This window comes from Pleurodeles waltl, chromosome 6, assembly GCF_031143425.1.
Source record: "Pleurodeles waltl isolate 20211129_DDA chromosome 6, aPleWal1.hap1.20221129, whole genome shotgun sequence".
NCBI lineage: Eukaryota > Metazoa > Chordata > Amphibia > Caudata > Salamandridae > Pleurodeles > Pleurodeles waltl.
In genome coordinates, this window is record NC_090445.1 from 183,871,030 (window position 1) to 183,885,122 (window position 14,093).

Genomic DNA, 14,093 nt, shown 5'->3' on the forward strand with positions numbered 1-14,093 from the left:
TCAGCAGGGTCTGCTCTTAACAAAGGACAAAGGGAATCTGACCCTTGCACTAGCTAAACCACACTTAAATCTTAATCCTTCCAGAGGTTTACATCATCGCAAAAACATCCTCACTGAAAAACAAGTCTTCAAATTAAAATTAATTGATACTTTAATTTTCTGAAACCTTCTGAGGCCTTCTGCATTGACCTTGTACACCCTTGCACTCTCAGGCATTTCAGAAAAGTTACGACCATCATTCCAAGTTACTCCTTTTGTCATTGTGGCACTTATCTCTCCAGCATAATGGGCTCCTCATTAACTCGGTCTCAGATGCTGACACCAGCAGCTCAAAGAAAAACATGCAAAACCAAACTTCACGTTGATGATTAGACACAGAAAAAATATGTGTGGCCTTCACTCCAGCCAAGCTAATGAAACACAATTATACTTTCAGTTTAAATAAATTCTATTGCTTATGATGATATACAAAATGATTATATAGAATAATGCTTCTAAAACATATAAAGTAACATGCTTTCAAAATGTAGCTTGCTTGAAACATTACATCCAGCTGGGCACTTTATGCGTATGTATTGCAGTGCATCATTTAAATGAAAATGTCTCTTCACGCTATGTAGAAAAATAACCACCATTTCACATTCATGTTTATGAGGCATAGTGGCACAGCCAAACCACTCTCCATCAACTATAATTTACTTCTGTAAAGCAGGCAAAATTATTTACTTCTGCTTGTAATTTGACATCTGATTTGCTTTTTCTTTCCATCAGGTCCTTCATACTGTTGCATGCTTTCCCCAATTATATATGCTTTACGTCAGTTACATTTCCAAAATCCCTTTTATCATTCCACAATGCCCTATTAGTTCTTTGGTTTTGGAAATGGCTTCTGAATAGCTTGTCTGTAGTATTTTTTGGTCTACTGAAAGTAATTGTTGGTGAACTGCCTGTTTGTCTAATAAACCCTATGCCACTCTTGAGGACACCCCAGTGTTTTTTCGTTATTCTTTTTATCACAGCCTCTTCTTTGGAATATGGAATAATTATTCTGATCTTTTGATCATATATTTCTGATTTCAATTTTTTAATTTTGTCACTACTAGTTCCTCTCTATTTGTGCCTATTGCCTTTTTCAAGTCCCTATCAATTATTTTTTTATATTTTTGTTTTTTAAATCATGCCAGAGCTTCCTTGCTGTCTTTCCTAAATGCCTGTTGATCTAAGTAATCCCATGTTGTTCATAAGAGTTCTCTGTGAGGGATGCTCCGTTTCTGATTCTGGTGGTGGAAGCTTTCTGTATATAATATGTTATTTATGGCAGTTGAATTCTAAAGTAGTGTTGTTTGTAGCAGGTTATCTATGATGTATATGTATCTAAGTAAATCACTTTTGAGTGTTTAGTTCAGCAAGTAAATCTAAACTGAATCATTTTCATTCATTTTACATAAATATCTAGCAAATTCTTCCACTGATCGGTCCTAGGTTATGAGTAGATCATCTTAGAAAAAACAGTTACAGATTTGTTTTTCATTTTCATACCGGTTGCTTTCTCCCCAGGCTACGTCCTTCTCCCACCAGTCCATTGTTGCAATGTCATTGATTGGGTAGAAGATGTTTTGCATTGATGTTCCCCTCTTCTGTAGGCGGATTTGTCCATTAATCAGATCAGTGTTGTTTTGCAAACACAGTCATATCTTACTGGCAACATTCTGACGTATTCCCAATGTTGTATTTTTATTTGTTATGGGAAATATTACATGCTTTAGTGTTTGAGGTATGAGCAACATATTGTACAATGAGTCTGCATCCGTTATGACTAATTTGTAGGAGGAACTTCATTATAGGGTCAGTACGTTTGTGGTGTCCCTTTTGCTGGAGCTCAGATCCTATAACAATATTTGTGCATAATTTAACAAAAGTCAACATTCAATGGAATAGAAGAGAGACTATGAAAAGATGGCAAGAGAAATGTTTTTTATTTGATTTAATGGAAGAAAACAAAACAAAGCTTTGCAAGAACTAACAAGATATAGCTTGAGAGTAAACTTATTTAGGTAATAGGGTGTATATATGTGAACATGTATGAGGCAATAATGATCAACAATGCACTAATGATGTATCGATTCATATTTAATCATGTGTTCATTTCATGAATACTAGGACAAGACATTTCCAATCCTGGATTTTCCATTTAAAGATCATTCTTTTTCAGATGTGCTAGTCCAATTGGTTTTAATGAACATAACCAAAGCTACAATTCCTAGTAGTCAGTGAGTACATAAATGAACAGGACTGGGGAGAATGGTGTCTGGGTCACCTAGAATCACCTACTAATGCCTATGACTCTCATATATTTCAAATCTTAAGTTTTGAACTGATCGACAAAGCAAGCACAGTAATGTCCATTCAGATTTTTAGATATCGAATTTGCCCTTCTCTTAAGGCCAAGTGCCCTTTTATCTGCCAAGTGACCTGCATTGAGTCACTTCTTTTTCCTTTTCACACAGCCAGAGGCCAAGGTTGCCACTGCAGACAGAACGCGTTATTCTGTTCACAGACCCTGCACTGATCATTGTTACACCGATAGATCAAGTAGAAATTGCTGTTGCTAAGCCTCTGGAAACCACTGTTTGTAAGCTGCTGGAATTGCTCATATGCAGCGGCAGTGGTTAGGTCTTTCGTGGGCAAGTATTGTTCAGAATAAACAAAATACATATGAATGTTATTGTTACTTTCCCAAGTGCTGAAGGGGGCAGCAGTTAGTGGGGCAATAATGTCATAATCTGCTTGCCCCAAACACCGCCTACTGCAGGGGGTGTTAGTAGTGTAGAAAATAACACAACCACCAGCTTGGAGGGTATTTCTGACCGTCTCTAGGCCTGCAAAGATTTGAGCTGCAGGTTGTTCATTTGGTGCATAAGAAAATAATATGTTGGTCTCAGAACAGCAGATTTGCTTGCCCTTATTTGGCATTTTTGCAGGCTGAGTGGCTATATAATTGCGGTTTTCCTCTGGTTTTAGATTCTTCACTGAAGGGTTAAAGTCGTTGATCCCATGAGAGCACTGTGCACTGTTGAGAGCCATGAGGAAGGCAAATTGTTTGAGCGCTTTATCTGTAGAGGATGATGTGCCAGCAGCATTATGAAATCTGAAGACACAGAAAAAAACAAGGTAATTAGCATACAAATATATAAATATATTTAAGTAAATAGGCCATGTGCACTTAGACCTAGAAGTACAAAACACTTTTTCCTTCACAAATACTCTGATCCTGAATTTGCAACTGCAAAAATGCTTTTTCTAATGCAGCAATCCCATTTTTGGAGTCAGTAAACACCTCCTCCTAAAACGGGATTGCAACCCCATACCAATTAGCGTTTTGGGTGTCCCTTCTAAATATCTGATGGATATCTGATATTTCAAAGTTTTGTGACCATAGTTTGGCCACAAAACATTGAAAAGTTACTGATTCCTGAGTTTCGATTGTAACCCATTCGCAAAATGGAAGGGGCTACCTTGGAACTTTTTGCTCTTCCCCATTGTGCATATGGAATAAAAATGATGATGATGATGATGGGGATGAAGTTGTGGATTTTGGTTATTTCGGAACAGAATAATTCTAGTAGATTATTGGAGAAATACAAATTAAATGTTTATTAAAGAAGTCAACTGATGGTGATAAACGCCAAAAATATTGATTTTCGGGTACTACAGTTGAATAACTGAATTTGTTGCTTTACAGTTTGACACTTTCAGTGCGTTATTGACGAAAGCATTTAAACATAATACTTCTTACAATGTTACTCAACTTCAGGGATTATTATTTTCCAAAGGGTTTGGGATGCTATTAGAGTGTTGAAGATGAGTTAGCCATGCTAATGGTCAATTCATAAAGTGAAGTGTTAAAACTGGAATGAACTGCACTTACATACTTGTATTTTTTAAAATCTTATAATAATGAATGATTCTTCAAAATAAATCAGAATACTGTGAACTTCTCAAAGGACTGATAGATTTTCCAAATGCCAATATTTGGTAGCCCCAAATCTCTTTTTTGGTACATTCTGGTGGTGTCAAGCATTACAAGAGGCATCGGGAGGTGAGTTATTGAGAAAAGGAGAGTGATGATGTAGAATATTGTGGGATGTAGAGTGGGGTAATGTGTGCAGGATTAGTAGATGAGTGTGTGAAAGAGTACGGTGGATTAGTGACGGCTGAGAAAGGTTTGTGTTAGTGATTACCTATGATTGTGAATGATGTGTATGTGTGCATATGTGTATACGGTCTACATAGCATGTACTCATTTACCCGTGGGAAACTTGGAATAGTTTTGAGTACTAGTTGGTTTCATTGTTTAACAGAGCCAAAGAGGTTTTCCACAGAAAGTCACCCTTAGAGAGTATTTCACTGAATCGTGGACAGGGATAAGGGCTAGAGAGGGGCCAAGAAGATGGGGATAAGGTTTCAGGGCGCTCACACCCAACAATCTCAAACGTTCTGTCATGGAGAGTGGGGGATCTGGCAAGAAATGTCAATCATAAATTTCATTTCGGTGTACTACCCTAAACATGCATTGATAATGACATTTGTTTGGCTTTTGTGAGTGCTCGACAGAAGAGGTTGCACATGGGTAGCAGGACCAGCTGTTATTTACCACATATGTTTAAGCTGCACTGCTGCTGCCTATCCTTTATTCTGTATCTGTGCAGCATGTCACTGAAGATCGTTGAACATCTTATCACTTTACACAAGGCAAAATGATTGTCCCTGTTGGAGAGTTGAACAGCGATATCATGAATAACAGCACCGCCCCTGCCCTCAGCCATACCTAATCCCACTGATTTCACATCTTTGATACCAATTACAACTCAATGCTGATCCTTGGTGCAAATATATCGCAAAAATGTCTTAAATCTTCACCCACAGATTTACACATACATATAGGTGCAAATTTATGACTTTTAGTATTTTACAAACATTCCTGGGAGTGTGAACAGAAAGGTATACCAAGCTCAGGTTTCCAGGCATAAGCTTGGAAATGGTCCAGTTTGTTTCTTCCTGTAAAAATTGCCAGTTCACTTAAAGGGTTAGATCGACGTGGGAGCTTGAAACCGGGGGAAATGGACCCTAGTCCCCCATTTAAAAAGTGAACTAAATGATAAATGGTAAGTTCCCAATTATTTATCGATGGTTTGTAAGCATCCAATTGCCAATTATACAGTGATGTTCCTTAAAGAATTGGAAAAGTTCTCTGAGACATTTAATCAAACTTGTGGTTTATTAAATAGTTGTAATTAACTTCATATTGTGCAACAGGTAGGTGAAGCGTAGAACATAGAGAGTACTCAGCCAACACGTGTTTCGCCCTATAAGGTGCGTTCACCAGGGCTTTCTCAAGGCATAATTGTAGTTAAATTTCTGCTTTTAACAATGGCTTGTGTATAGTTCATATTGTGAATTTAGTTGCTTGTGCGTGTCTGGGTGAGCTCCATTTGTTGAAGGGTATTTATGATGGAGCACGATTGAGAAGTGTGGAGCTCTGGCTGATGGCAGTGAATGTTTCTTTCAGGGGGTCACATAAGTGTTTAGACTACATTTTCATTTAATGCATTAACAGGATCTTCACAAATAGGCACCGATAAACTCTTCAGGTGGCTTCCTATTTGTGTAACATAGAATAATAATTTACATATTTTTGAGTTACTTCCTTAATTGCATAGGCAAGGAATCCCGTAAAGGGCCAAAGCCTGTTTTAAATACCACCACCCCCTTTCAACTCACTCATATGACTTTCATTACAGGGTTCTATACCTTCCGTACATAAATCTCCATAGCAGCAAACTGCACAGGGGGAATGAACCCCTCTGTGGAAATGCACAGTTTTTTTCCATGGAAAAACATTTTTCCCCATGAAGAGAGCCTTTCCTGAAAACTGGGGTTGATCCATTTCTCTTCCCATCTGGAAAGGGGGATATTCCAACCCTGTGTTGGAGAAAACGTGTAACCCTTTCCATGGGGGAAAGAGGAGAGCGAGGAAGGAGTTTGTGAATATCCACAAAAGTCAATTTTCTGTGGGCTTTCCCAAACTTCCAAGGCAAAATATGCCTTGGAACACCCACTTCCCTCCCAGTGACTGGGATTTACAACTGCAGTGATCTCCAAATTCTTGTTGATTGATCTCCCCTGTAAAAGAGTTTGCACCTGCTAGGAATCTCTCAGTGAATTCCAGATTGGTGTACAAAAGGTAAATGGGATCATAAACGTTAATGTACAGCCAAATTTGCCATTGTGAAAAGAGCCCACAGTCTCTTGAAATCCTGTCCCTAGCCTTTCTGATGCTTGATTCCTTCTCACCTTATAGGTCAACTCATGGCCACCCTCAAGGTCACCCGTGTCCAAGACAAGGCCTCATCAGAGATCTCAATGTCAAGAGCTTACAGGAGAGAGATTCGAGTCTTTATTGGTCAACGTTCTGATGCGCACATCTTATAAAGTCCATGAAAACCTTGAGAATTTCCTAGAGAGTGATTCTGCTGCAGAAACTGAGACTCGCACACAGTGAGTGAATCTGTACTTTGAGGTGAGTGTTTCACAACAATTGATTGGGATTATGCAATAAAACTCGGTCACAACAAATAAAGCATGAGATTCATTGGGTTGAGGAGCAAACCCACAACTACTGAATGAAACTGTGCTCCATGAAGTGAGACTTGCAATCAACGAGAAAAAGTACACCAAGGTGGGAGACTCGCATTCAGTGAGCTAGTCTGTGCTCCAAAATCTAGACAGACACTGAGTGAGAATGTGTTGGACTTACACTGAATCAGTGAGGCAGTGCTTCAAGATGTGAGTATAAGGAAGAGTGAGAATGCGTTCCACGAAGTGAGATTAACAGTGAAATAGACTGCTGTGAGAGGTACATTCAGTAGGACAGTCTGCAGCAAAATGTGAAAATCACTTCCAGTATGAGAGGCCTAGAGACCAGACTCACACCAGAAGAGTGAGGCTTTGCTCCAAGAAGTTGAATTTACAAACAGTGAGTAAGGCCATGCTCTATTGAGTTAGACTGTGCTTCAACACAAGAAAATTACACTTGATTTGTGAGGCTATAGTTACAATCCTTTGTTATCTCTTTCTGTCCCTTTTGCCTTGAGCCCCCTTCCGCCCTCACCCCATCTCCTTATAATCCATGTGAATGCTTGCCGTGTTACTCTCCGTGAACTTGCCGTCTCAATCCCATGAGCTCCTCACTTGATTATGGAGCAGAAGCCTCAGGCAAACTTGTGCTTCTAGATGCAGCACTTTGAAGGACTAGAAAATTCACAGTAACAGTAGATACTTAATATAATTAGCACTATTGGAAACACATGATTCTGCAAATGTGACTTTGGTGCAGAAATGATGACTTGCTTCCCTTACTATGTAATCCTAAAGATGCCGCGTAATGTGTGGTTGTTTTCAGCTGTTTTCATGAAAAATGTTTGCTGCTTAGATGTATCTAAAGTCATTAAAAGTTGCTTCACACCGGTCTTAAAACAGCCCCTGGATCTTACAAGAGCAACACCTGCCAACGGTTAATAAAAGTCTTTCCAAAATGGTTTAGAGAATCATTTCATGTTTATCATGAGCATGTTTTGTTTCACTATTGACACACATTTAGCATTTACACCACATAAGCTGTTCTCAAAGCTGAAGTTACTTCAGAATGGGATCAAACTTTAGAAGAATCATGTTGCAGCTGTTTTTAAGGTACGAATTCATGAACTCTAAAGTAACTCTTATTGAGACAAAATAAACGTAAAATATAACATATGTGTTTCACACAATAGGTTCTACGCTGAGAGGTAGAATGGACACTTATTAAAACAATTTCTTTAAATTCCATCCATGCAAGAAAAATCTTTGTTAGTGAATCCCATTCTGAATATGATCTGTTTCTTCTGTATGTCTAACAAGAGCGTACAGCATTGGCAGTCCTTTTGCAGGCTTGCTTAATAGCAAACCAACTTGTTTGTAAAACCTTCTAGTTATCGGATATATATAGAGTGGGATTTGAGTCAGCCCCCTTGAGCCAGTATAATTGTCTTCTGTGCATTATAACCAGCGATAATCAAAGAACACATCCTTTTAAACATTTCATGACAAAGCTTGGATATCAAAAGCTGCAAGTAGCTATGTTACCTTATGTAATGCCCCTAAAGTGTGTCTCCACTGGCCCGCATGTATCTTTGTCGGTCTTAGCACATTAAAGACACATATATGAGCTGCAACTTCCTCAATCTGTGTCAGTTTCTGAGCAACAATGTTGGTACTTACTGATTTACAATGTAGTTTAGATTGGCTGGAGAAATCTCTGTGGCTTGACTAAAATTCACTGAAAGCAGTGCCAGAAGGCAGATGCCTGGAAGGACGGCCATGTCTTGCAAGAAATTCTGCAAATGAAAAAATGCAATAAAGTTTTTAGTAGAACACGCGTGTAAACATTTACCAGGCTGTTTCTGTTTTACAGTGCAAGAAATATTGAAAACTGGTAACTTTAGACATACAGAACAAGGATGTTGAATCAGAACCAGCTCAAAAATTTTAATTTTGAATTTTAATGTTCTCTTATAAAGCATCTCTGGAAACTACACGGAGGAAAACAGGACGAGTGCAAGGTGACTGTGCTCCAAACGTACCAGCTCAAAAGAGCATTTCTGAACCACTTTATTTGGCAGGTAACTGGTGATTTGTACCTGTCCTATCGTTTTGCTGCTCAATGCAAAAATGGTTAAGTATACGCCATCACACATCCCCTTTCCTGGCACATGGGTACACCCTGTGCAGACAAACACTTCAGCACATTACGTAACATAGAACGATAGGTTGACTCTTCCTCATGAAGGAAGTGCAGGAGGAGATAACAAACAAAACCTGTATTTCCAATCATAATGCCTGATGTATTTTAACTCCTAAGCTTTTAACAGAACAAGATGGCTTGGGACAGGGGCCAACATCAGAAAACCATAGAATATAGTGCCAGAGGGATAGATGGACACAAATAATGGGAATCTCTGCTCTGTCTGTGTTACATCTCAGCCAGTGTTGCTGCTTCCATTCTATACCTTCAGGAAGATGAGGGTGAAGTGAGAAGTCATCACTGGGGCAACCACTCATTAGGAACAATAATTGAGTGTTGCTCTGACAGACAGAATAAACAGGTGGAGAGAGAGGTAAGAGCTGTGGGGGGCACCACAAGTGATTGTGCTGGTTGCGGGTAGAGAAGGCTCATCATGAATCTCTTTCACACATAGAACAATCATAGAGGATCCACCCAACCTTAACTTCTGAAAGGAACTCAAGACCTGCCGCGCTTCAGCTTAGTGTACCCCTACGCCACCACCCATGGCAGTTCTTGTCTTAGGGGCCCCTCCATATTCTCCAGCTGCTACCCTTTTATTCTCACCTCAGTGTTTCTCTCACACCAGGCAGTAAACTATTGTCTGTTCCCTTCTTTCGGGAGTAATCTAGTAGGCTAGGTTTTATCATTATAAATCACCTTACATACATCCATATATAAATACACACACATAACACGGTTGTAAACCATAATTCAGGAGGGTTTTCTGCTTACTAGGGCAGTCAATGCTTTTGAGACAAAATGAAACATCTTAGCTCTTTCCTATGCACGTTTCATCACAGAGTCTGATACAGTTATTTGGAAATATTAATATCAAAGGTGTTTAAAAGAGGTATTTAAAAAAAAAAAAAATTCAACAGTTTTAATTTAGGACCCAAGGACATTAATTACATTTAATGATTGTTAGTCGTAATATGGATTCTTGCGAAACATTTAACTTTAGTCTGCATTTATTAAAGTGTTCTCTTTATCACGTGGGAAAAAGGGATGTGAATCACCGAGGGTGTAAAAAGATATATATGATTAAAAGAAAGTGCACAACAAACGGATCCTCATGACAGCTAAAACCTTTCTCTAGTGGTGACTTTTTTATATGTTGGAATGTTTTATTTGTATTTTATGTATCATCATGTCCTTATGCCCCTTTTGGTGCGCTGGGATATTACACTAGATGTTAAAACAAATGGCACAAGGATGCCCAGCATTGCTGTCAAAATCACATTTTTCCTCTGCAGCACCATCCATCACCTAACAAAAAACTTACGGTGCAGTCATGGTTGGCCCCAGAGTGGATCTAGGAACTATTAGTAGCCCTGGGATATATTTTCAGCCCACAGCTACATTGCAACAAGTGAAGAAGTGCACTAAGAAAGCTAATCGATATTTGGTGAAGTCTGGTAAAAGAGGTTTCTCGTACCTATAATGCATTTTAAAGTATGGGATGCTAATTTTACAGCATGCTTCATATGGGAAAGAAATCCCTGGGCTGCACAGACAGTTCTGTCAATGAACTCATGAAATAGTGCAGTACTGTAATGCCTGTTACAGTACTCAGGAACATTGTTATCCACAGCAGCAGATTATGAATAGACCTGTCAAAATAAAGTACGCGACTCCCTGAATACTGCTTTCAGTATGGGCTGAAAAACAAGTGTACTGTGGACCAGTGCAATTCATTTCTGCTAAGGTTACCCTGATGACTACAGGTCACCAGAAACCACTTTTCCAGTCTTGGGCTTTCCATTGTTTTCATATTTAACTGATGTAAGAGTAAGTGTTAACCCTGGTTTAGGTAATTTGTACTTCTTTAAAACATAGCTTTTTTATGCACTGGGAAAACCATGCACCTACACACACACACTCACCCCTTACCTGGCTTTCAGCAGTGTCTGAAATAACCATTACGCACATGTAAATAAGAGAATAAGCACGTTACACAACATTTAGATTAGGAGAAGAAATACATTTCATACTGTACCCCCTAAAAAGAAAGTTCCTATTTCCGAATCGGAGGACCTCCTTCGACCGTTAGAAGACTGTGGTTTAAGCTATGACATGCTGAGGCATATATACAGTAAAAAGAGGAAGAAGGGTCGTGTTAGGAAACCCAGGATAATTTTTTTCTAAATTATCTTTTATTCGAGTTATGTGGTGTCCAACCAATGACAAGAACTACATTTCCTGTGTGTTCTCTCCATCCCCAGGTCACCTAAGCCATATAAATGATGTTCCCGCTTTACAATACCTATCACCATCCTCCATGAAACAGTCAAACCTTTAAAAAAAAGCATGTACTTTAGACATCCTCTTGAAATCGTTGATATCCCCTCCCTTCCCCCATACTCTCTCCTGTTTCCTGGGACAACCCTGGTCTTCATACACAGGGTTTTCCTTCAAACAACAAAGGTCCCTTCATGCTCTTCATGTCCCCATAAATTGAGTCCCAGTCTGTCTCCACTGACGGGATGTGTCTCTTTTCCAGATATGCAGGGCTAGTTTAATAAGGGTTCTATCTGTGTGTGTAAATCTCTCATCATCAACAAAATTCTGAAGAGCCATCCTGGGATTCAGACCCAGCAGGCGGTGATGACAGCACCGAGGATTGCTTCAATCAAATTCCAAAGGGGTCAAAGGGCTGTGTAGCTCCACACCATGTGCAGAAAATCGGCTGATGGCCTTAGCCACTATATTCGTTTGCCACAATTGTCGTGGGGTTAAGTATATGCTGTGCAGGTATTTAAATTTGATAAGGTGAATCGTGTGGTGAACGCCAATCCCCGAGGTCCCATTAGAGCCATTACCCACTCACCGTCATCCAACTACCACAGAAAGCCCTCACAGTTTTAGGTTTCACTCGAATAGTGCTGAATAATACAGCACATGCATTGTCCTTGCAAACCTCTTGTAAACAAAACAAAAAAAACGTACTTAGAGCCTGCCCCTTACCTGTCATTACACACCAGTAGTTGACTTCATCAGTCACTCTTATTTCCTTGCTTCTCATTGGGCAACTCCTCTTGCTTCCACTTTGGCATCAGTTCTTCCAGTCTTCCACTGGAGCTTGAACCAAGTTCCTGTCTGTGGCCAGTATATTTCCACTGGCCGCCCGCTTTCAGAAATACTTTTTTGTTCATTTTAAACTAGCACTCCATAAGCTCCGTAAGAGTGGATGTGTTTTAAAAACCCTCTCCATCTCTCCCACCCCTAACGTCCTTTCTGCTTATCCCGTCCTTCCTACTCCCTCCTGCTTCATCCTTGTGGCCCACTGCCTCCCTCCTGTCTCGTTCTTCACTGCCCTCACCACCCCGTGCTACATAGCTTGTTTTATCAGTAAAAAGTTTCTCTGTTAGCTAAGGACAGGCATGTCTCTCTGAAAAACGAACAAATCTGAGGAGTGTGTGTATTGTATCTTCGTGATTCGCTTCACTTGTGTTTGCCAAATAGGCGTCATGGGTGTTTAGCAGCTTCCGACTGACTCCAATAAGTATTTAGAATCCCCTCACCTGTCCTGTAAGGGGTAGAGACTCCCACAAGTTATTTTGTTAAGCCTGGCTCACTGGAGCCTTCCTTCCTTACTTGCAGATGGCACAGACAAATTGCTTAAGGGGACCATTCTTTCTGCAAAGGCTTCCATTCTTTCTGATGCCTTTGAATCAGCCTGCTAGAGTACACATGCTTTTGTCCCATACTTTGTTTATTATTATTATTATTATTATTATTATTATTATTATTATGGGAGAAGAGCTTATGTAACATAATTGGTGCTCATGTAAAGTGCTCCAATACCTCTTGGTCCAGTTTGCAGTATATAAAACTGTGCAACATGGCTTAAAGTTACAAAAAAAGCACTATGATGCAGCCAGCGTTGATCACATCATAGCGCTTTTTAAAAGGTCATATTTTTAGGTCATATTGCACAGCAGCATAAGCTATGTAAAAAAAAATTGACAAAGCCAATAGATCTTGCATAGGCAAAACCCAATCAGTTCGCCAAAAGCTTGTTCCCATAGTGTCTGAAAGGAGTCTGAAGTGTTAAGAACCAAGTACTTGTATAAAACATCTCTCTGGCCCCGATATGGAAGGGGACCCGTAATAATTTTCACTTTGAGGAGACCATACCCTGAAGGTCTCCAACAACGGGTACACAGGGTTGAAGGCTGCAAATATCTATAAATCTGCATATGCTCCAGCCAGAACTCCTCCCGCAATTCATCAAATGAACAAATGCCTATGTATGATATGGCTTAAGCAGGACATGCCTAGGGAATTCCATCCTTAAAAACCCTCCAGAGCCAAAACAAGAGGCAGCAAGCTGCCTTGCCGCAAAGGAGTTTCACCAGTTGTTTGGTCCATATATCCAATTGTTGGGAAACAATAGGTGGGAGGCTCTATAATATGATGTAGAATAGTCATCAACCCTCCTTTGTATGTTGATTTTCATAATTTGGTAAATGCTACGTGATGGGCCCTCCATTCCATATAACCACAATGAATGAGGAGATAAAGGCTATTAGAGTCTCTTTGAGTATATGATTGGGGCAATTATGCACCATGTGTAGTAATTTAAGAAAAGTAATCATTTTAAAGAGTGCAACGCACCCCAATAAAGTCAGGGGTAGTGAGGAACAAATCTGCAGGTTACCACGTATCATGGCCAGTATGGGGGTTATCCGCTTTAATTTCAGTCACCATGGCACAGATGTGAACATCCAAATATTAAAAGCCTGTGGTCACTACAGTCATGCCACCCCAGTGTGCCCAATCCACTGTCCAATCTGGTAGGCTCATCAGGAATAATTTAGTCTTGTCCCGAATAACTCGAAGTGGAGCCCAAAAGTATCCAGGATACCTATAACACCTGATTTAAAAGTATGGGGGCTCCTGACATATATTAGGAGACCATCTGCATACAGGGATACTTGGTCTACATATGTATCAAACCATTTAAAACTCTGTGTTTAGGCACTGGTCCAGGGCAAATGCGCGAGGGGCTCCACCACCAATGCAATCAACCGGGTTGACAATTGGCATCCTTGTCACGTGCCCTCCCATGAACAAATGGATTAGACTGCCCCCCCCTGACTCTTACTCAAGGCTGTGGTTTATGATTCAACAGGTTAAAATAGGACAGATAACGCCCAGAAGTTTGAGCAACAGGAACATGTACGTCCAGAACACACAATCGAAGGCCTTC

At 39.9% G+C, this 14,093-nt stretch overlaps 1 long non-coding RNA gene across 1 annotated transcript; it reads right to left on the reverse strand.

Moving 5' to 3' along the window:
- Nucleotides 1–1,959: 1,959 nt before the first annotated feature.
- On the reverse strand, nucleotides 1,960–10,940 carry LOC138299497 (uncharacterized). Its single transcript, XR_011204759.1, has 3 exons — nucleotides 10,878–10,940; nucleotides 8,317–8,432; nucleotides 1,960–3,148 (listed from the first exon to the last, which is right to left on the reverse strand). It is a non-coding gene; the product is annotated as an uncharacterized lncRNA (long non-coding RNA).
- Nucleotides 10,941–14,093: the final 3,153 nt, after the last annotated feature.